The following is a 23,419-nucleotide window of genomic DNA, read 5'->3' as shown; positions in this document are numbered from 1 at the left end:
TGCTGGACGGTATTCTTAGGTTGTTTTATAAGGTTATTTTGAACATTGTTACATTGTCATAATTCATCAAAGTAATTTTTTTAAAAAATATACTTTAAAAGTATTACACTTATAGAGGAAATAAAGTTAGGAGGACCTAGTGGAGTTGTGTATTTTAAATCTTCCTTCTACTGTCACTAAATAAGACCTTCCATATTCATAGTCTTCATGTGGATACTAACACCTAAGGTTAGAGTGAAAGCTCCTTCTAGAAGTTTAATACGGGATATAATCCTTATTGACGTGCACTCTAGGCAAACACTTCTCTGATTGTAGCCAGAGCCAACTGAAGACAAAGCCTCTCCTGGTGAAGAAGCTGAGCACAGCATCCCAGCAACAGCGGTCCACAGCGGTGCCCCAGACCACCACCCAGGTCCAAGGGACACGCTGCACAGCCGTGCCTTTCACCCGGCAGCCGTCCTTCCACTCCCGATCCAGAGTATGTATGTGCAGACATACCATATGATACTTACACAGTAAATCCAGGGTGGCATGGAAACAGAGATGACGACATTCTTTTTGTCATTCTTTTAAGTTATTGTTCCTTGGTTCCTGGTTGCATCTGGCTGACTTCTCATCGAAGCTCACCAGGAGAATTTGCTCGGCTCGTTCTGCCTGCCCTGCTGCAGGGACAACAGCTTCCAGGCAGCCACACGAACCTTTCAAAATAACACAACAATTACTGCTTTGGCCATCTGTCCATGGAATCAAATTAAAGTGCTTTTAGAGAAAATAATTCTTTGCCTTATTTTTATTATTATTCTTATTCATTCCATATTCCCTCTCCTGAGCCAGAGGCAACATGATAGGTCAGATTTCTCATACATCTCCTATGGTTTCAAAACCAAAAAATGCCTCTCCCCGAGCCATCAGAAAAAGCTTTAAGCCTTAAGCTAACAGTGTAATTATAAATCCATATCCCACAGAAATGTTCCCTACTAGCTAACACTGTCAATAGTAAATAATTCACATGGAGAGGCTCCTAATGGCAAACACTCCACTTAAAAGCTCTTCACAGCAGACAGCAGGATAACAGGGTAATTCAAGCCCAGAAGTGAGGAATGTTTGACTCTCAAGCGATTTCCCCACTGATAAAGTGCAAACAAAATTCCATGGGTCTTCCTGCTAGAGGAAATGTGCTCAGTGGAATAGAGCTGTGAGGGCACGGGCAAGACGCTTAAGTGCAAATATATTACAGGCTGCTAAAATGAGTTTGGTCTAGCACTGCGCTACGCAATGCTTCCTGGAACAACGCTGGGGAAAATGTTATGAATGAGAATACCCCTACCCACAGGGACTACGCAATGTGCATGAGAATCTCACGTGGTCTTGCTGGGGAAAAGTGCTGCAAGGAACTTATCCCCATTCCGTCACCCGCTCTGCCCCCCCGACAGAGCAAGGCAGGAGCCCTGCCCTGAGCCAGCTGGCGAAGACATGGCAGGTACCAGCCCTGCGTATCTCAACCTTGCCTCATCCTGCAGGGTACAGCGTTCCTTGGGCAAGAGAAGGATTGAGAAGCCATAGAAATGGAGTGGCAAGACCTATTTTTAAGGAGTAGCAGCAAAAATAAATACATTTAAAAGTAAAGCTGCCTGCAAACATCTTGTGTTTAGTACTGGCCAGTTGTCTATCCCTGCCGTAGTGACACCACCCTCCAGGAAAGTGGGCTGCCAGCACCTGCGGGTCCATCAATCGTTCCAGTGCGCCAGTTTAGGTACGGAGAGCCAGGACACATATAGTACAAAATTTTAACTATCCTGCGGCAGAGGAAAAAGAGCCACTGTTATTCTTATACTTTGAAATCAGCAGGAACCCCTTGGTATTCAGTGCTGCAAGAAGTCAGGACGTTAATCTGTCTGCCTTGGATTAAAACTTCATTTCTAAATGCTCCTTTACTATAAGCTTTGGCATCTTCACTTTTTTCTGTTTGAAAGAACCCATATCATGGAAGGCACATCTGAGAAAAAAAGTCAAATGTAAATTGAGCACATTGAACAAGCTTAAGGCAATAACAAACGAAAAATACTCTTTAAAAGAATCACAAAATGTTACCTACAAAGTTGCTTATTACATTGCCTTAGTCTCACCAGACATATATTTCACACTGCTATTTCATTAATGTTCTCCAGATGAAGTTGTACAATCAGCAGAAAACCATTAAAGAGACAAAGTATTGCTACGCTAAATAGCTTACTTGCTCTTCCTGCTTGTCTCCAAGCTATAGCTTTTTATCTTTCTTTTTTCCATTCCTGAAGACTGATCCAACCTGATCAAATTTCATGTCAGTAAAATATATTAAAATGAGAGAAGAGGACATTTTTAAATTTCTAATTTGTTATTCCTAGAAAAGTCATATCAGCATCAGGGAAATTGAGCAGTATATATTATTTGCTTGATACTTGGAGCTATGAAATATAGATTATTTCCTGTTATTTATTCCTTCCTCCCAAACATAATGTTATTAAACTCATGGGTATGCTGTGATATTTTTAAGGAACAATAAAAAAAAGCTTAACTGCTTTAACGTGCCTTATGAGTAATATAATACATCTAATTTGACAGGTAGGATATTTAAAATTACACTGATTTCAATCTGAACAAAAAAAAAGAGAAGTAGGAAAGGAGCAGAACCATCTGTATATGCAATGTTAATGGAAAATTGTATATGTAAGATGAGCTGGGCCAATGACACTGTGACATACTCAATGTTTTCTAGAAGCGTTTAGCATACGCTCCAAAAACGGATACCAAATAAAATTATGGACAATATATATAAGCATACTTGTTTTTACTACCTCCTTAAAGTTGCTTATAATGAAGAAATCAAGAATTAAAATACATGGTTTGTCACAGCACATTTGTGTTTGCATGATGCGATTCAGTCCTCAGATACAATTCTGTCTTTAAATACAAGTTTCCACGCTCTTCTTCCAAGGGACGCCTGTCTCGTTCTGCGCGTGGGAGGAGGAGCATCCTAGGAATAGTTGCCACGAATATGACTATTGTCCATAGTAGTGTTTTTCAAGGTTTCTCTCTTTCTTTCTTTTTCTTCTTTTAAACCAGAATCCCACAATCATTCTGAAACAAAAATCCAGTTTGACCCACCCTTACTGGAAAAAAAAAACAAAAAAACAAAAAAAAACCCAAAAAAAACCCCAAGGGACGAAAGGCAGCTAAGTAACACTGAACATTGTTTTCATTTTGTTATATTTTCTTGCTTCTGTGGGTGGGTGCATACATACCACAGAAGAAGAGTTCCATTCATTAATGACTAGCTTTCTGGTACAGACCACAAGTTGAGAAATATTGGTCGTCTTGTCTCACATGTGGCAAATGTTTCTACTGGAGATTTTATGTTAAAGTGCTCAGATTTTGGCATATTTGAGCAGTTTCACCTGGCAACAGAGAAATAATCAGGAATCACTCTTCCAGCTTCTACCACGAAGGACGCAGATAATAAATGCTTCTCATTTAAACACTTTTAATATAAGCAAATGATATTTTCCATCTATCTTCTTTTTATTTAAAATGATTGGATTGGTTTTGATTAATCTTTCAGACTATAATGAAACCTGACTGTATGGTATATCCCTAGGCATAGTCTTACAGAAGCATAAGTGAAACTGAAAAAAAATCTTATAATGGCAGTGACATTGTGAATCTTAACTAAAGGCAGAACAAGTGGCTCTGGAGAGTGTCACACGATTTGTAGAAGGCCCAATGGCCACAGCTGAACAAGAGGAACAAGAATAAATATTTTCCTTTTAAAGCTATGGATGGTTGTGACACTTTATAAACAATACAAAGGCCAATTCTCTTGCCCCATAGCTTTAAGCCTTATTTACAAGTCTGGTTTAAATTACTAAGCAAATTGTTCTGCCAGCCCATTAAAACATAATAAAACCTCTCATAGCTTGGTTAAGGCTGGAAGTTGCCGGCAGTTGGTTTTGTGAGCGTGGGGCAGCTCAGCTATGCTCTGGCTGTCAGGTGGCTTGAGCTCCTTTTCCCTTCACAAGTGTCCCATCCTGTCAGTCTCTCTTCCATGGGAAGGCGTCCGAGTCCTGAACATGAGTGGTTAAGTGTAATAGCTGGGCTGCATCAGCCAGTGTATCTGCTCAATACCAGGCAAAATCCCTTCTTTAAGAGCACACGGCAACGTTAATCAGAAAATGAAAGTATCACAAGGAAAGCCCGTCTTTGATTTGCAGCTGCTAAGATGTTTCAGGTGTGCTCCTAAAGCTCTTAGAGGACAGAAGGCAAAGAGCTCTGGTCGCTGAACACAATGACAACGGGAAATGCATTCAAGCGTGCTGAGATAAAGAACTGGAAATGCATTCAAATGTGCTGAGATGAAGAACTTTACTTACTGTTTTTTCTTACCTTTTTCTAATGAACATTTTCTGGTGGTGAGGACTCCCACGTAGATTTCCTCAGCTGCAGGGCAGGGGGGGCTATTCCATATGCAGTCACAGGGGGGAAGAAAAAACCAACATGAAGTTTAGAAAACAGGTTGTTGTCAATACAGCTGTTTTGCAGCAAACAAAACAGACCAACTTAAACATCCATCTTTAGTCAGTATAAGAATGCAATAAGCACTTCGAGTAAAAGTAAAGTGGTCTCAGGTGGAAAGGAATTGTTGGCTTATTTGGAAATACACTGATGTGGAGAAGGGAATTTTGCTGCTTGGGAAAGAATCTTAAGACGACTTGTGATTTGGGGATGAAAATGGGAAAGGATCGCCTACCTAGCAATACTAGCACTTCAGCATTTAATCTCCACACCTAGATGTGGCAAATGGTATTGGATTCAAAAATATGAATATAAAAAATATTTTTAAATATTAAAATCTCTCATCTGTTTGACTCTCTGATCACACCCTTTTCCACTCCTGAAATCTCCACAGTCTGAAGACTTCAGAGATTTGTTTAAAACCTCCAGACTTTCCACAGCCCAAACATCTCCATTGTTCGTGTACAGGCTTGAAGCCAACCCGGGCTTCATGAGCCTTAGGGTTCAGCAAGAAAATGGTGATTTACAACCCTGGGGATTCATATTTCTGTCTGGGATTTCTGAGACTGAAATATGTGCACAAGAACTGTACAGTGGCTAGACAGTGAGTTCATCATTGTGCGATGTCTCAGACTTACCATGCACGTGTTGAAGCAAAGGTCATCCTCACCCTCATCATCTGTGCAATGCGTGTGGAGCAGGACTGATGGGAGCCAGGCACATAAACCCTCTGATCATCCACAAACAAAACAGTCATGTGGGTGGCAATGGGTTTATTTTGCTCCTTCCCACCTTAATCCCTGAGGCAGATGGGCTTGCGTTCAGCATCTGACATAAGTTACCTGGCTCATTCTCACAGATGGGTTTTGAAAAGGGTAATTGTCAGCATGTAGACTGTCAGCTCATTTTCTTACTCCACCACAATTGTTGCCCTTTCAAAATTAAGTCTGGATAAATTTTCCCTTGTGAAAATATCTGTTACTATTTGAACTTCAGGCAGACAACTAGCAGCCTTAGGCATTCCCTAAACCAAGTGAAAAACATGTTGACTGAGTTTAGACGCTTCAACTCTGCAGCCTCCATCACCTGCTTGAAACTAGAACAGATCCCCTTTGCTGGATGAAAGACAACATGGGAATACAATCAGAAAAGTCATCAAAATAACTTCTGATAGCAGTCTCTCAGCACCTTGCAAACTAGGATGATGCTATGCATCTGTATATAATACACTTTCATTCCCAGGACTTGACTCACTTAAGACAAAGACAAAATATTCTGGACCTATCATCAGTTGAAGAAAATAATTCAGTTTATCAAGCAGGCCCAGTTTATAAATGCAACTGATACGTTGTCAAAACTTTTAGTTTTTAACTTACAGAAATCTTACACCAATATAAGATTAATTTCATAATGTACTGGCTTTTGTAGCAAATCTGGCTTAAGGAGCTCTTAAGGGATTTTCCCCTTCCCACTCCCCTAACTTATTTTTGCTCCTCTGTAGACATTTATCACATCCTCACAGATGGACAAACTGAGTGGTTTGCAGAGGTCACATAGCAAAGCTCACTAAATGATCTTGTAAAATAATCCAGAGGAGGAAAAAAAAAAAAAATGTATCTCTTACAAGTTCCTCCCACCTTCTACTTTTCCAGCCTTAAGAAGGCTCAAAAAAATGCAGTCCTTCATCAAAGGGCAACTTAAACCAACTGTTTCCTCAACAGATATTTCTTCAATGTGTACAGTGGGACTTCTCCATTCTCTTGGGCTGTGTCAGGCCTCAGATCTTCTTATTTTCATCCATGGCCTTTACTCAAAAGGTTGCACACCTCTTCATTGCTTTCTTATGTCGTTCCAGTGTGGGCACCCCAGTCTGGAGCACTGTCTGTGTCCACACCGCAGGCACTTAGGATGTTTGCACAGCCGCCCATTTACATCTCTTTATAAGATGAACAGGATACTCATGGACATGGCAGGTTCTTACCTTCTCATGACTGGTTATTTCTACAACTTACACCACTTCTTATCTGCACCAAACTCAACCCGTAATCTCACAGGATTGATGAGAACAGTAATCCTGTGCCCTCATGGTGGATGTAGTCTTACTTTAACAAGGATGGCATCAGCTGGAATGACCACAATGACAATTCCTGATCCAAGGGAAAATAAAAGTAAAAAAAAATAAATAAATAAGAGTACACATACATACATGACAGCCTTTCTCAGTGGGTCTAGCACGTACAGCAGGACTGCTATCAGAATACATAAAGAGCAGTCATTCTTACAGCATTAAAGACGTAAAGACAATGATCTTCTGTATCACAATTAAAAAAAAAAAAAAAGTTAAAAAAAAAATCAAACCACACACTTTGTAATATATTTGAAGGCTTTTCTGGTACAAGCAGGCTCAGTGAAGATATCCCTTTCCCGCATTGCAGACTCATAACTAACCATGATATGAAATACTTGATTATTATAGCCATGCTTTCTACACTTTCAGTTCTAAATCTACCATTGCTAAATGCAGCAGATTTTTATATATGGCAGGGAAGATTAATGAATTGGCTTTCAACCATAAAGCTTTATTTTTCATTTTTTTCCTGCAGATTAAGTAGGATCTTTTTTGAGAACATGTAGATTCGATGGTACCATAACTCATATGAGCTATGGGGGATCATCTAGCACTACTGAAGCATCATCAAGCTATGTCTGATTTTAATTGTGGACTCCCAACAGTTTGGACTTGATTTGGATCTCAAGACTAACATTCACAAACCAACATAAGTTGTCAAGAAATTCCTTTTTTTTGTGAGGAATTTTCAGTTGAGACCTGTTTAAGTTTCCATAAAAGCTTTTTCATCAGGCTTATTTATTTATTTTAGTGAAACAACAGTTCAGCACAGAAAATAAACCCTTGCTGTCAGAGTGGCACTGAGATTAAATGCATCTGAGATTAGAACCCAAATTGTCAAAAATATGTCTTCTTAAAAAGTACTTGAAAAGGTGGGCCTGACTTTGAGCTGATCATATGCTGTTTCTGTGAATTTCTGTATCAGTGCAGAATACAAATGCAGTAAGTCTCTTTAGGGGACATACGTAGACATTTTCGCACCACTGATAGTTGTAGTTTCTTGCACCTATTGTGTCAAAAAAAATGCAAGAAATAACAAATAAGAAGAATAAAATAGAATTGCTTTCTGCTTCTCACATATCAGATTTACACACTTCCATTACCTATAAATATAGTAAATAAACAGCATCAGACAATGTAAATTGTGGGCAACAGCAACAAAGATCTTCCCAGGTCTGAGAAGAGATAGCCACTTTTTCAAGTAGATCATTTGGAATCAATTTACCTGTTAATTGCTTCATTTTCTCTTTCAGATCCTCAGATTGATTTTCTATTCCAGACACTGGGAGCCGGCTCAAGTCTGCTGGTAGCAAACACTGTCAATCTCCGTTTCCTTATTTATCTCAGTCCGTGATTCCCAGTAAAAGATATGGTACCTAACAAAGGGCTTTTTGTGCCAGACTTTACTCCAAATATATCTCAAGTCACAGAAAAAAATCAGTACCTCAAGCTCTCATTGTTATAGGCATATTCACTGTAGCCATCTCTGGGCTACATTTCCAAAAGGAAAAAGTCCTGTTAGAAGAAAACTGCAACTTACTGGACAGAAACCTGTCAGTTCAGGGGACCAGGTACAACTGCTGTGTTGGTCTCTTAATTTCTTTATGCTTCTGATTATTTTTTTCCTGCTGCCCTTAACATACTAGATACCTCCTTTTTCACTAAGTTAGCAAAGAGGGAGGCTGTATTTCTATTGTGCATAGCCCAACAGGAATCTCATGGGCCTCTAATTGGTACTCTAGTAGAGAAGAGAATACATACAAATGTGCAGAAGATCTTGATTCCATTAAATCAGAAGTAAAAAATCCAATTGCTCCTCCCTCCCCCCAAGAACAAAATACAGAGAAAATTACAGTCTTGCTATGCCTTGAAATACGTTCTGTTCTTCTGTCCAACCATATTAAAGTTTAGGCGACTTTGACTTTCATTCTCCTGAAGATAAAACAATTTCCAGTTCTTTGCTTTCCACTAAAATTCCCACTCTTTGTACATATTTGGTGGTGATGCTTTATGACGAAAATGGGATTCATTAGTGAGACTTGGGTGAAAACCAGGTCACATGACAGCCAGTAGAAGCTTTGCCATTGACTTGAAGACAAATAGCACTTTATCCTGAGTACCTCTAGGCTGAAGTACAGCTTTTACCACGTGAGGAGACTTGCAGATGTCAGGGGAATTTCCTACAGGGTAAACCTGGGATCCAGGGAACATCAGCAAGCTCATGGGCTTAAGGCTGCATGTCTCAATCTACTCAACAAATGCAAAGTTTTCCCAGAAAATACCTTTTCCTTTCGATGATTGTAGGCCTGCTGTTTGCCAAGCGTATAGTAAATCCACTGTTTGCAAAGGAATTTTTACATTTCGCTGCTTTGAGACTCATATTCATAATTAACAGCATAATCCACAGAGGAAACTTATTTGATACAAATGTATATTCATTTTTCTAAAATTATTTAATTTCCATAGACATAGCCATACACCAGAAATCAGCCATACGTCTGTCCTGATAGGTATGTAGGTTGATTTCCAGGCTTAGCTAAAGGCATACCAGTTAAAAGAGCCAAAAAACTTTCCTAACTAGTTAGCTTGTGCGATTCTGCCACAAAGTAAAAGAGACAGCAACGAGGACTGATGTTCATCTGTCAAAAATTATTTCTCTATGCCTTGAACTCTAAGCTCACGTGTCCTTCTGGAAAGTCAGAATAAAGCCCAACTAAACACTTTAGCTCCCATTTATCCAGTCTTTCTAAAGTCAAGCTCCTCTACTCAGTGGAGAAGGCAATACAGCCCCCAAAGGCTGAAACTGCCATCAGAGACATATCTATTTCTTGTCATGGAGTGTAGCAAGATTTTAAAATGATCGCATTCCTAACTTCCTAAAAACACACCAAACTAAGATGCAGCCCACTGGAAATCTGAAAGAAACCCCACCTTCTTAGAAAGGGCTCCTTTTTCCTCAAGTGCTGGGGGAATGGAAGCAGAAGAGCAGGGAGGAAGCCACATCCTCACCCAAGAAACAGCGGTTGATGTTAAGTGCCTTCAGCATCATGTGTTGGAAAACCACTGGTGCTAATACACCCTTCTCCTTTCCCAGCTGTGGGCGCGTCAGAGCCCAGTGCAACGTGGCGGGGCTGGGCTGCACTGTGAAAAGTGCTCCTGCTGAGCACTTTGTAACTGATAGAGAGCTCAGGGCACTGAAGTTGGTTAATATATAATGCTGTATAACTGGTCTGGCTAAACCATAAGACAGTCAATAATTTTCTAAAGTGTATCATCAATACCTAAGCATTTCTTTACTATTGATTTATCATCATTTGTATCAGCTTACCCTCTGCTATTGATTGTAAGCTCTTTGGGGCCTGAGTGATCCCGTTATTTTTTTTTTCCTTTTGGATGGCGCTTATCAAAATTGGTACAACTTGATAATAATTTGTATTGTAGTTTTCATAAATTAAGAGCAGACAATTGTTAATCCTTTGTATTTCATAATAAATAATTTTAATATAATGAGGAAATATTCGTCATTCTACTTATTTTAAAACGTCACAGAAGCTCACAACTCATAATTAAACCGATTTCCAGAAAATGATGGGGTTTTGTTGACGAGAAAATATCTGTAAATGACACTTTTCCACTATATTTTATGTTAAGCATTAGTTCTGGTTAATTTTAAGGCTCTGAGTTTTTTTAGACTAGGGCTAAAATTATTGTTAACTGGAAAAGTATTCCCGAGCTGAGCAGCTGCAGACAAAGGTTGGTTTTGAGAAAGAAAATTACTTTCCCCAGCTCCAGCTTTTGAAGATGTCAAATGAATTCTAAAATGTGGTTCTGATATAATATGCACATAAATGTCAGAAAAGAGGTTATTACAGTCACTCACAGACAGGCAGGATAGGTTGGTAACAAACGCATGAATGTTGATATTAATGATTCAATTCCTACTGCGTTACTATGCCCAGATACGAAAAGTTCTTTCTTTCCACCCAAGTGAGACATCTATCTTTCCACTAAAAAACAACTAGAAAAGTTCTCAAAAAGAAGTTTATTTGTTGGGGGGGGGAGATGTTTGTTTGTTGTTTGTTGGAGTTTCATTACTTACAGCAACCTAAAAAAATGCCAGCAAATTGCTTAAAATGATTATGAAGGGAATAAAAGTACATGCTCTAACTTATTATAACTTGTCTAGTTATTTACCTTGAAGAGACATACTCCGATGTGTTCACATAGAAATTTTCACAAATATTTCATCTTTAATGCCACCAAAGGGAATTACTAGCCGTACTAAAAATCATATCCTTTGTTGTCAAAGGCTCATATCTTACGGCTTTTGGTCAGAGAGGAAAAGTTGGATCTCCAGGGGCTCCAGTGTTGCCATGAACATCTATAATATTGATTTCCCATTTATTTCTTCATGTGCCAGATGGCGAAATAGGGCAAGCCGAGGTGGTTTAAAAAAACATCTCTCTTCTTCCTAGGTTTGTCTAGCAGAGAAAACAAAACCTAGATTTAATGAGATCATATTCAGGATTGAAATAAATCCTGCCCAAGGGGGCTGTAGGCCTATTAGAAGAGGGCCATGTGTTGAAATCCTGCCCCTGGTACATCCCAGGGTGGCATCCCAGGGCCTGGAAGCATCAGGTTTCCAGCATGACACAGGCAGATTGGCTGAATTGCATCGCCAGGAGTACTTTTAGTGTCATGTAAGAGAATTTAGCTGTTCTCTTTGACAGCCCCACCATACCCATGGTCGTAACACCTGACTGGTTTTAAACACATTGGCATTTTTAGTCACTCCAAGAAAGGTGGCCTGGAATTATCTACACAGTCTGCATGTCACAACATTAAAGTCATATCACTGTTTTATTTCTTTAATAATTTCACTATAACCAGGAAAAACTTACTCCTTGAAAAACACTTTCAGGTAATCTCTGTATTCCTTTATATTTGTTTCCCTTCTTATGTGCTTTAATTTTAGGGCAACATGACTTGGATAATTATCTTTGTGGTTAAATCCATCCAGCAGAGAGAAAAGGGAAAAGAATAATTTATAACTAAAATGAATGCAACACTTAAGAAATATTAAGCCATTTGCAGCAGGCCACCGATAAATATGCCAAGTGCAAAAACTATTGGTTGAACAAGTCTAAAACTTCAATGGAATTGAATTTTTGTTCACTTTCTACCTTCCTTTGTCAGCACAATTTAACAACACCTTGTACTTCTGCTTTGAAAAGCAGCCACCTTAAATCAAATAAAAGTCTCATTAAACTTCCCACACCCTCCTTTAGAAAAATGCACAGCAATATGGCATTTCCCATTGTCTGCCTTTAGTGTTGTTTAGCAGGGCTATTGAAATGATGTTAAGACAGCAGTACAGGTGGATGCAAAACGTATTAATAACAAAATAATTGGAATGTCAAAGCTCATGAATTAACACTTTTCAAATTCAACTCCAATCAGCAGATTATGGGGTTTGTGCCTTATACACACTATAAACACTGCAATTCATTATATGCACATCCAATATTTTTTTTTTCTGCTTTGCCAGTGAGTTCTAAATTAAGAAATTAATCCTTCAGAGGTCAATGAAAAAGGCTTTATTGCTATTCACAAAATCAAATACTCGGAACAACAAACAGTCTGGGCAGCTTCCCCAGACCAGTATATCACCACTCCATCTGTGCTTAGCATTCCTTCCCTAGACACTTGGAGGGAATTTTTCAGGCTGAGATGAAAATTCAGACAGTTCTCAGCTATTGCTCCTTTTACGTGAAAACTTAAACTTCAATACATCAAACAAAATATTAGTTCTGTAGGAGGAAAATGTGGACATGATTAAGGCTTAAATCCTTCCTCCCTGAGCCAGTCCCTCAGGATTGATCCTTTCGTCCTTTAAACACACAGCTTTCTGCTGAACCCTCTTCCACTCCCACATGAAATAACTTCCCCCTTTTCTTGCACGCACAAACACCACACAGCTCGGTGATACTACAATGGACAATGACATACACCCATAAGCTAACATTTGTAATTTGCAGACTTGGGAAAAATAAGCTGGGGAAGGGGTAGGCAGTAAAACTCTTTTGTTGGTCTACACAACTGTAAATACACAAAATAAATAATAAACCACATCTATCCATTGTACCTTTTTGACCCAACATTCTGAGCCATTGGTTTCTTCATCTGGTGTCACACAGAAGAGTTCAAAAATACAGTTCAGGTAAAAATTCTTTTGGGTGGAAACAGAGACCACTTTTGGCTTTACTAGTTACAGGATTATTGTATTTCTCACACAGAAAACTTGATGGAATGGTTCATTGATGAGTTAGCCAGAAAATAAAAATTCCTTCCAAGAGTCTCTAACTCTTTTAGAAAGTACCCACAGTTTGTGAAAAATGTTCTTCAGTGACTCTGTGGAAAGATACACTTTACCTGGCACGCATCCAGTGAACAGCTCTTTAATGAAACTGGTGTAAAATTATTTTCTTAACCCTGTGATCCTCTGTATCAGTGGTTCTTCTAGTCTGTAGAAATGCCTGTGCCAAAAGGGAGTACATAATGTGAAAAGTGCTTAGCTTTATTTCTTAGCTGTATCACAGATGACAGCTTTTTCCATTTAAAAATACCTCTTTAGCTATATACAAATACTATATATTGTTACACAGGAAAATGCAGAAAGGGTAACCTGTATTATAGTGTGGTTGTACTATACAGAAACTCAAATTTGTAACCGCCCTGAACATTAAATATCAAAGACACAAAAAATATTCTGCTTCTGTGTCAGACTGATTTTCTTCTTTTCTCCTTTCAACTTCAAACCAACCACTGAGTGTTCATCAGAAAATAATTCCCTTTTCTCACCCTCTCAGCACCACCTGGGCTCTTCTTTTGCTATGATATTCCTTTGGAGCACCTTGCTCTACTAATGGTAACCAGCTTTTTTCTCCAAGTCTTGAATTGAACATAAGCAAGTTAAATTCTGAGCAATTATTCTCCACTAGTACTTAGCTTTGAAGGCTCGTGTCTTATATTTCAAAAGCATAGAAAGGTTTTCATGACTTTAAACTTACCTGGTTTTAATAATTATGTCAGCTGGTCTAGCAAAAGGTTTTACATCTCCCCACGAACCTTGCTTAACCTGGATTGCGAAGTACCAGATTCATTTTTTCAAATTTTTAATGGATATTCTACTAAGACCTTTATGTTTGCAAATATCAAACATCTTGCTGAATGTTACAAGACTGATCTCTTACAGCTGCCAGTTAATTTATTTAAATATCAAAAGTAATGCATTTTATATTAAATAACTAGTGAGGGAACAAAAGAGGAAGCACTCTTTGTCTTTATTTCCCTAGCAGCATCCTAGCCCTGCCTGTGGTCCACTCAATTTAGGGAATACATAATCTCTCTGTAAATTCCACAAGTGAGTGCTGCCTGGTTATTGTCACTGCATAATGTCCGGCAAGAAGAAGCAAAGCTTGCAGAGGGATAACAGAGTATTCACATTGCTTTGCATAAATATTGGATAATGGCTTCCCTCTGAGAGATTTGTAATGCTCCTATATCAAAAGATTTATGCATTAAAAATAAGTAGAATGCATATCAGATTAGCCTTTTCACACTTCAGAATTATGCAGTTTGGAAGAGCACAAGCCTAGGGACAGCGTAACTCCCATTTGATACTTTCTGGACCTCACGTGAAATAGGTTTTTCCAAAATAAAACATCCAAAATCGTTTCTTAAAAATGAAATTATGAATCTATTTATGAATGCATTATGAACTTCCGGCTTATAAATAAAACCAGTTAAATAAGCAGTCTAATAGTAAGTCTGTGTAAGCACTTTATGGATCTGTGGCATTTTCAGTCAAAAGACATGAGCTCGTACCACTCTGGGAATCTTTCTTGTACATAAATAGCAGGATCAGGCCAAAGATTCATTTCTATACTTGCCTTTTTATATGGATCTCATATGCAAATGTCACAGACGCATCATTTACCCAGCAGACAGTATTTCGCTCCACAGGAGGCAGGAAAAAGCTAAGAATTTTTTTTTCCCTTTCCTTCAAGATTCTTGCTCTCAGGAAGGTCTGGCCCAGCCTTGTGTAAAATGGCTCGGCAATGGGACTGACTTCATTCCCATGGAAAAACACAGTTCCCGGCCTAGGAGTGCTTAATGTTGCTGAAATTCCTCTGACAAACAGGATCCGCTTTACTTGGCTCACTACCTACCCCATTTACAGATATTAAACTACTTATCCTGCAAGACACTGAGTGCCTCCAGTTCCCACTGAAATGGAATATGATCTTGCAACAGGACAATTTGTACTACAGTTATTTGCCTCTTTTCACCTAAGAAGTAAATTTCCTGATAAATTAATGCATGTTAAGCCACAGTTTAATTTTAAACAGCAGACCTTTGTAGGGTAGTATTCCCTCTTGGGAGAGTTTACAAAGAGCAGCAGCCTGAAGAGGACTTCCAAGTGACAGATCTCTGCTAAAATGCATTTGGGACAAGGCCGGACAACTTCACAAGGGGTGGAGTCCTTGAACTGGAAAGAAAAAAATTCCCCATGCTCATATTTTCCTGATCAACCTGCAGTCTGAGTATGACCCAGCGATCCCAATATACCACCTCGTTCACTGGACAACATCGGCCTTTGTCTCTACCACACTTACCTCAGCTCGGTGACCTCAGCAGAAAACAGCAACAAGCCAGTTCCTCAGATGCTGTTTTTCTGAATCCTAACTCTCTTGCCAACCTTAAAGCTGGTCTTAATCGTTACAAAAGCATCATTATCTGAAGTTAAACAGAAGATTTCTTTTCATGGATTTCTGTAAGCATTGTGTTTTAGTTACGTAGAACTTTCCGGCCCTATCAATACAATGAGATCTTACACTTCTGGCAGCAACAGACCTCTTCATGATTGCATCAGACCTGAAAAATTTAGGGATTAATAATTTTCTACGGTCCTTCTCTTCCAAACACCTTCTCTCCCTCTTATCTTATACCCAGCTATCCTGACTGATGAGCAGTCTTCCTAGATTAAATAAGCATTAAAGAACATGTCAGTAAGCCAAGTTGTAGTTACTCGCCCCCACACCCTAAGATTAAGCTAACTCAAAGCTTAAGCATTACACCATCACTATGACCCGTGCCTAGCTTAATATACAACTTTCACATCTGGCGAATATGCTTCCTGAATCTCCAAGTTAATACAAAAATAGGTGAGTTAGGGCAAAATAATTTAGCTCTATGGATGTATGCTGTGTCATATCAGTTAGCCTTTGGGACCAAATGTTCTCTGTCATTTTGATGCATGTCCAAACTTCATTTGATTCACACAAAATCTTTGGTATGCCCATTGCTGAAATCCCCCCGTCTCTCAGAAATAAATTCCTGCTCAGCTCACAAAATAGCATGGATACAAGAAGTCTTGAAAGCCATCTCTCACCTCTCCACTGGACGCCTTGAATTGAAGCCACATGAGTTTCTTCCTGACACCTCGCATCTTTGAGAAAGTTTTTCAAGTCTCCTGTAAGAGGTAGGATTGTCCCTTCAGTCCATTTCCAAATTGATATGGCCGAGATCTTTGCCAATTGGCACTACAGGTCTACACCAGCAACTTCAAAAACTTTGCTTAGTAAACACTAGAAATGAACAACAATTAGCTAAGAGTTACTGTGCATAAAGTAATTAAAAGAAAGGGCTCATTCCAGATAAGTTTTGTTGCAAAGTCTGATTCAATTTATGTAGACACCTTAATGCGGTGGCCAGGGGACAAGAATTTCTATTATCAAGCATTCTATTACTGAACTTTTTTACTAAGAGTTTATCTCTATTTTTTCCAAAATACCTGCTGTACCGCTTAAGGGACATGCTGAGAGCACAAGGTGTTCACTTCATACACAGCAAGAAAAAAAAAAGTAAATGAAGGAAAAAGAAAATTCATCACTATCATTTACAGCACTTATAGACTATAAAATGAGAAAATACGAAATAGTAGAACAATTCATACCACACATAAATTTACAATTAATAAAGACACGCCTTAAGTAAATGCCACAACATCCATGAAATAGAGACTTGTTCTGCACCCAGCTCTCTTGTATGTGAATTAATAATCTCCATCAATATTACCAAGTGACCAAAGGCAACTGTATAGAGCACTGATTCTGCACATATTCATACCTCTGCTTGATTTTGTGTGCATAAGCTGTCTCATTAATGGCAATGGGACAACACAGTCATGCAAAGTTAATTCCTAGGGTAATTATTTGCAGCATTAGCGACTTCTTTGTAATACGAAGAAGCAGATCAAAAACTGCAGTGATGCTTACAGGAAACTTGATTTGAAAGACTTCTGTAGTTTCTCCTTACTTTTCCTTACATTTCATACTGTCAGTACATCCAGAAACTTCTATAAGAATTATTGTGTTATAGTAAATCTAAGACTGTTTCTAGAATCAATTAAGTAATTAAGTGGGCTAGCTTGTGTGTCCGTAGGGGTAGGGATAGGAGTAAATAAATACCTTGTTAAAGGGGCCGTAACACAAATTCCATACACGTTCAGTTTTTGGCCTAATCTAACCCTTCTTTAGAATCATAGAATTGTCAGGGTTGGAAGCGACCTTAAAGATCATCTAGTTCCAACCCCCCTGCCATGGGCAGGGACACCTCCCACTAGACCAGGTTGCTCAGAGCCCCATCCAGCCTGGCCTTGAACACTTCCAGGGATGGGGCTTCCACCACCTCTCTGGGCAACCTGTGCCAGTGCCTCACCACCCTCATGGTGAAGAACTTCTTCCTAACGTCCAATCTGAATCAACCCATCTGTAGTTTTAATCCATTCCCTCTAGTCCTACCATTACCCGACATCCTAAAAAGTCCCTCACCAGCTTTCTTGTAGGCCCCCTTAAGATACTGGTAGGTCACTCTAAGGTCTCCCCAGAGCCTTCTTTTCTCCAGACTGAACGACCCCAACTCCCTCAGTCTGTCCTCATAGGAGAGGTGCTTCAGCCCTCTGATCATCCTCATGGCCCTTCTCTGGACACACTCCAGCACGTCCATATCTCTCTTGTAGTAGGGGCTCCAGAACTGGACACAGTACTCCAGGTGGGGTCTCACAAGAGTGGAGTAGAGGGGGAGAATCACCTCCCTCAACCTGCTGGCCACGCTTCTCCTGATGCAGCCCAGGATACGATTGGCTTTCTGGGCTGCAAGTGCATACTGATGGCTCATGTTGAGCCTCTCGTCCACCAGTACCCCCAAGTCCTTTTCTTCAGGGCTGCTCTCAAGCCAGTCACTGCCCAGCCTATATCAGTGCTTGGGATTGCCCCAACCCAGATGGAGGACCCTGCACTTAGTCTTGTTAAACTTCATGAGGTTGGCATGGGCCCACTTCTCCAGCCTGTCAAGGTCCCTCTAGCATCCCTCCAGCATGTCAGACGCCCCACAGAGCTTGGTGTCGTCGGCAAACTTGCTGAGGGTGCACTTAATGCCACTGTCCATGTCGCTGACGAAGATGTTAAACAAGATCGGTCATTTGTCACTGGCCTCCACTTGGACATAGACCCATTGACAGTCATTCTTTGGGTGCGGCTGTCAAGCCAGTTCTTTATCCACTGAATTGTCAGTCCATCAAACTCATATTTTATCAGCTTGGAGACCAGAATGTCATGCGGGACAGTGTCAAAGGCTTTGCTCAGGTCCAGGTAAATGACATCAGTTGCTCTCCCTTTGCCTATTGATGTTGTGATGTTCTCATAGAAGGCCACCAGGTTTGTCAGGCACGATTTGCCCTTCGTGAAGCCGAGTTGATTGTACCCAATCACCTCTGTTATTCTTCTGCCTCAGCAGTGCCTCCAGGAGGATCTGCTCCATAAAGGGATATGGTGTAAGGGAGAACTTTGTAGAGTGGAGTTGATGGTTGGACTCGATGATCCCAAGGGTCTTTTCCAACCTAAATGATTCTATGATTCTATAATCTTATCAGGCACAGAGGTGAGACTGATTAGACTATAGTTCCCAGGTTCATCCTTCTTTTCCTTTTTGAGAATGGGGATTATGTTTCCCCTTTTCCAGTCTGTGGGAACTTCACCAGATTGCCATGCCTTTTGGAATATAATAGAGAGCGGTTTAGCAACCTCATCCGTCAGTTCCCTCAGTACCCATGGATGTATCCCATCGGGTCCCATGGACTTGTTCACTTTCAGGTTCATCAGATGGTCACGAACCTGATCTTCACTTACAATGGGGACTTCTTTTCCACCCTTGCCATTGCCTTCTGTGACTCCAGGAGTGTGGCTGGAGCCCTTGCCAGTGAAGACTGAGGAAAAGAAGTCATTGAGAACCTCGGCCTTCTCCATATCACTTGTCCCCAGTTCTCCCGTTTCCTTTCTGAGGGGGCCCACACCTTTCCTAGTCTTCTTCTTACCATTTATATACCTATAGAAATTTTTGCTGTTTCCCTTGATCTCCCTGGCTAGATTTAACTCTAACTGAGCTTTAGCTTTTCTAACCAGGTCTCTTACTGCTCGGACAGCTTCCTTATATGCCCCCCATTCTAGCTGTCCTTTCTTCCACTCCTTGTAAAGATTCTTTTTGTGTGACAGTGTGTCCAGGAGCTCCTTGTTCATCCAGGCACGTCTCCTAGCATTCTTTCCTGCCTTCCTCTTTGTCAGTATACTTTGCTCCTGGACATGGAGAAGGTGATCCTTGAATACTGACCAGCTGTCCTGGGTCCCCCTTCCCTCTAGAGCTTTGTCCCACAGCACTTTGGCCAGCAGATCCCTGAAGTGATCAAAGTCTGCATGCCTAGAGTCCAGGGTCGTAAGCTTGGAATACATCCTCCTAGTTGCCCTGAGGATCTTAAATTCTATCACTTCGTGGTCACTGCAGCCAAGGTTATCCCTGAGCCTCATGTTGGTCACCAGCCCTTCCCTGTTGGTGAGAACAAGGTCCAGCACAGCACGTTTTCTTGTTGGTTCCTCTACCATTTAGAGGAGGAAGTTGTCATCAACACATTCCAGGAACATCCTGGATTGCTGGTGCCTTGCTGTGTTGTCCCTCCAGCAGATGTCAGGGTAGTTGAAATCCCCCACGAGGACCAGGGCCTGTGAATGCAAAGCCACTTCTATTTGCCTATGGAGGGCCTCATCTGCTTGGCTCTGCTGGTCAGGTGGCCTGTAGCAGACCCCTACTGTAACATCACCTTCCCCTATCTTCCCTTTAATCTTAACCCATACACTCTCAACCAGCTCATCGTCCTTGCCCACATGAAGCTCCATCGATTCTAGCTGGTCACTGATGCAGAGGGCAACACCTCTTCCCCTCCTACTCTGCCTGTCGTTCCTAAAGAGCTTGTATCCATCTATCCCTACATTCCAGTCGTGGGAATCATCCCACCAAGTTTCAGCAATAGACACTATGTCATGGTTTTCCAGCAGCACAGTGGCCCTTAATTCATCCTGTTTATTGCCCAAGCTGCGTGCATTCGCGTAGAGGCACTTCTGCTGGGCTGGCCGTGTCACCCTCTTGTGTGAATCCCCCTTGATTCCCTTGGGGTGTCCCGGTGCATCGTCCCCAGCTTGCCTCAGGGCAACAAGTTGAGAGCCCTTACTAGGACTCTATCCCTCTGCCCCTGATGTGCTGCCACACTGTTTGTCACAGGCAAGGATGAAATTATTGACCCCTTTCCCCCTTCAAATCTAGTTTAAAGCCCTATCAATGACCCCCGCCAACTCCTGCCCCAGAATCCTTTTCCCCCTCATGGACAAGTGCATCCCATTAGCTGCTCGCAGCTCTGGTGCCTCATATACCAAGCTGTGATCATAAAAACCAAAGCCCTGTCAATGACACCAGTCCAGGAGCCATGAATAGACCTGTTGACTCCTCCTATATATTCCTTCATCCATTGCTGATGTCAGAGGGATGGAGGAGAACACAACTTGAGCTCCTGATCGCTTTACCAGTTGCCCTAAGGTCCTGAAATCTCTTTTAATTGATTGTGAGCCTCTCATTGCTACATCATCACTTCCCACCTGAAAGACCAGAAGCAGGTAATAATCTGAAGGACTCACGAGGGTGGGAAGTTTACCTACAACATCCTTTACCCAGGCACCAGGGAGACAGCAGACCTCTCTATGAAGTGGGTTCGGTCTGCATATTGGGCCCGCCGCTCCCGTCAGAAGGGAGTCACCTACAACAATGACCCTTCGATTTTTCTTTTCAGGGTTAGTTTTGATGGCCGGCCGGAGGCGAGTTGGCCTTGGTGGCTCTTCTGGCCTTCGTGAGCTCTCGTCCTTGCGCGCAACCCGTTCGTTCTGCAGGGCCTCATACCTGTTCTGCAAGGGCACTATAGGTGGTGCACTTCTTAAAGGAACCTGCTTGCTCCGTTTCTCTTGTTTGTTTCATCGGGCAGAGACCTGTTCCCATTGACCCTAGCTCATGAGTGTTACTACGAGAAGGCTGAGGGGCTTGCTGTTGAAAGGATATGGAATCCTTTGCTCCACTAAGAATTAGCTCCCGTTCCGTTTTTGTAGAGATCAGTTTGTGGAAATAGTCAATTTCCCTCTCACACTCTCCAATGTTTCTCAATCTACTCACCTCTTCCCTCAGCTCCATCACTTCTTCTTGGAGCTGTGTCACCCAGCTGAGCAGGTCATCAACCTGCTCACTCCGCATGCAACCATAGTCAGCATTGTTCCCCGCGGCCAGTGAAAGGCTGTGGCACTGCTCACGGCCTGTGGCCTGGATACCAATATCCATTTGCGTGGGTGCTGGGAGCACAGTCTCCCTCCTCCAAGTAGCCACCATCACTCCTTGAGTAAAGTGCAGCACCTCGTGTCCTGCCCAACGAGCTGCCCCAAAGCTGGTCTCCACAACAACACGTGTCTTTGTTATCACATTTTGTATAATACATGTTTTATTGGTAAACTAGCTATAGTGTTATCTAGAATTTGTAACAGAACTCCCCATGGCCCAATCCCAAAGCTTACAGGTTTTCCTGTAGTGAAAAAAGCATGAAAAACAGGGACTTTCAGCCTCAAAATCTTATTTTCTGAACTGGAACTAGACATGTTCGATGTCTGCATAGACTAGGTGTTCTTCCACCTTTGTCTTTCAGGAGGCTTGATCTATAGACGTTCTCAAGACACACACAGAAGATATACCATCAGGGCTGGTTTCCTACAGCTTGTAGTTGTTGTCTTTTGTGCAGAGTCATTACAGCACTCAGGGAGGAACTGGATGGTTCCTCATTTTTCCTATGAAGAGCCAAAAGTACTTCTGTCCTGCAAGTGACCTCACACTTAACAGCACTTAAGCCCAGGACTTTCCTTATTGTAAGTGATTAATGTCAGATAACAGCCTAAAAACCTGGACACACCGATAACAACCTAAAAACCATCACCTTCGAGATAACTGGGATAAGCATTAGTCTACAGGTCTATGGTTATTTTCTCCCTCTCTCTTTCCCTTTCCTTAGGCATCTTGAATTGTCTTCACCTGCCAAAAGAGCCTAGGACAGAGCTGTGGGTTTGAATCTTCATAGCCTGAAGTACTTCCAGAGCGACTGCTCTAACTAAGAGGCTAGTCTAGAAGAAATATGCAGCTGTAGAAATAACTAACCTTCCTTCCTGTAAGGAGAGAGAACTTACTGCTTTGCAAGAGAGATTATAGATACCAGTCTTTGAGTAGAGGTCTGGCTTTTGGACGCAAAGGCACTAGAGGCATTTGCGTCATGGAAGGGGATGACATCGTAGAAACACGCCTGTGCTCAGTGTTTGCATTTGGCTGGCTTGAAGCACACCTGCAGATTTCATCAGCTTCCCACCCAAATAGGGTGATGGGTTTGCACCTTATTCTGAGGTACATTTGTTCTCAGCTGCCTGTTGTAAAAGGCAGCCTGGGAACAGAATGCAGTTGTCACTTCCAGCACCGCTGCCTAAGGAGTGGGTCGAGCAGCCTCAGCCTTGTCTTATCCCAGTATCTGCAGATACAGTTCAAGTGGTTTAATGGATCTTGTCCCTGTTTCTTTCAGAAACTCAGCACTGTGCTCTCATATTTAAATATCCATTTCCTTTAGCATGTAAATAGGCAGACTGCCGTGTGCTTGATAAAGCCTGTTAATTTATATAATTTTAAATGAAAATAATTAAACTGATGGAAGAACAATTTGTTATTCATTTTCATACTGGAAACAGCTGTCACTGCCTTTTCATGAGAAATGAAGGCCTCTATTTTTTAACATCAGTCTCCACATACATAAAAATCATTTTCATACTTAGTTTTCATCTTTGCTTCATGGCAAATTAAAAATGCAATCTATTTAAATCTTCCATGGTAGCAGATTTATGCAGTGGAATCACTGAGGCAAGAGATTCAGATTACCCCCTTCTTGTATGCAGAATATTTCATACGAATGTAATTAAGACCTGAATGCAAAATCCATGAAATTCACTGAAACATATATGAAAGGGGTAGAGATCAATGTTTGCATCTCAGTAAGGATGGTTGCTAAGGTGTAGCAAAACAGCAATCTTTTGTAAAATAGAAGGAAGCAATCTTGCGATACAAATGAAAAGAGAAATTGTGTCACATGGTTTATTCTATTAAGATGGAACAACATTTTATATAAGGTATCAAAATTAAATTAAACTGGCTATTCCTTCCTATTATTCATTAGCATTTCAAATTTTCAAAGCCTTCGCTTTTTCAGTTTCAGCATCTCTACTGAAGAAG

This window comes from Chroicocephalus ridibundus, chromosome 2 (assembly GCF_963924245.1).
Source record: "Chroicocephalus ridibundus chromosome 2, bChrRid1.1, whole genome shotgun sequence".
Taxonomy (NCBI): domain Eukaryota; kingdom Metazoa; phylum Chordata; class Aves; order Charadriiformes; family Laridae; genus Chroicocephalus; species Chroicocephalus ridibundus.
The sequence above is the reverse complement of the archived record's forward strand: the minus strand, read 5'-3'. Positions refer to the sequence as shown.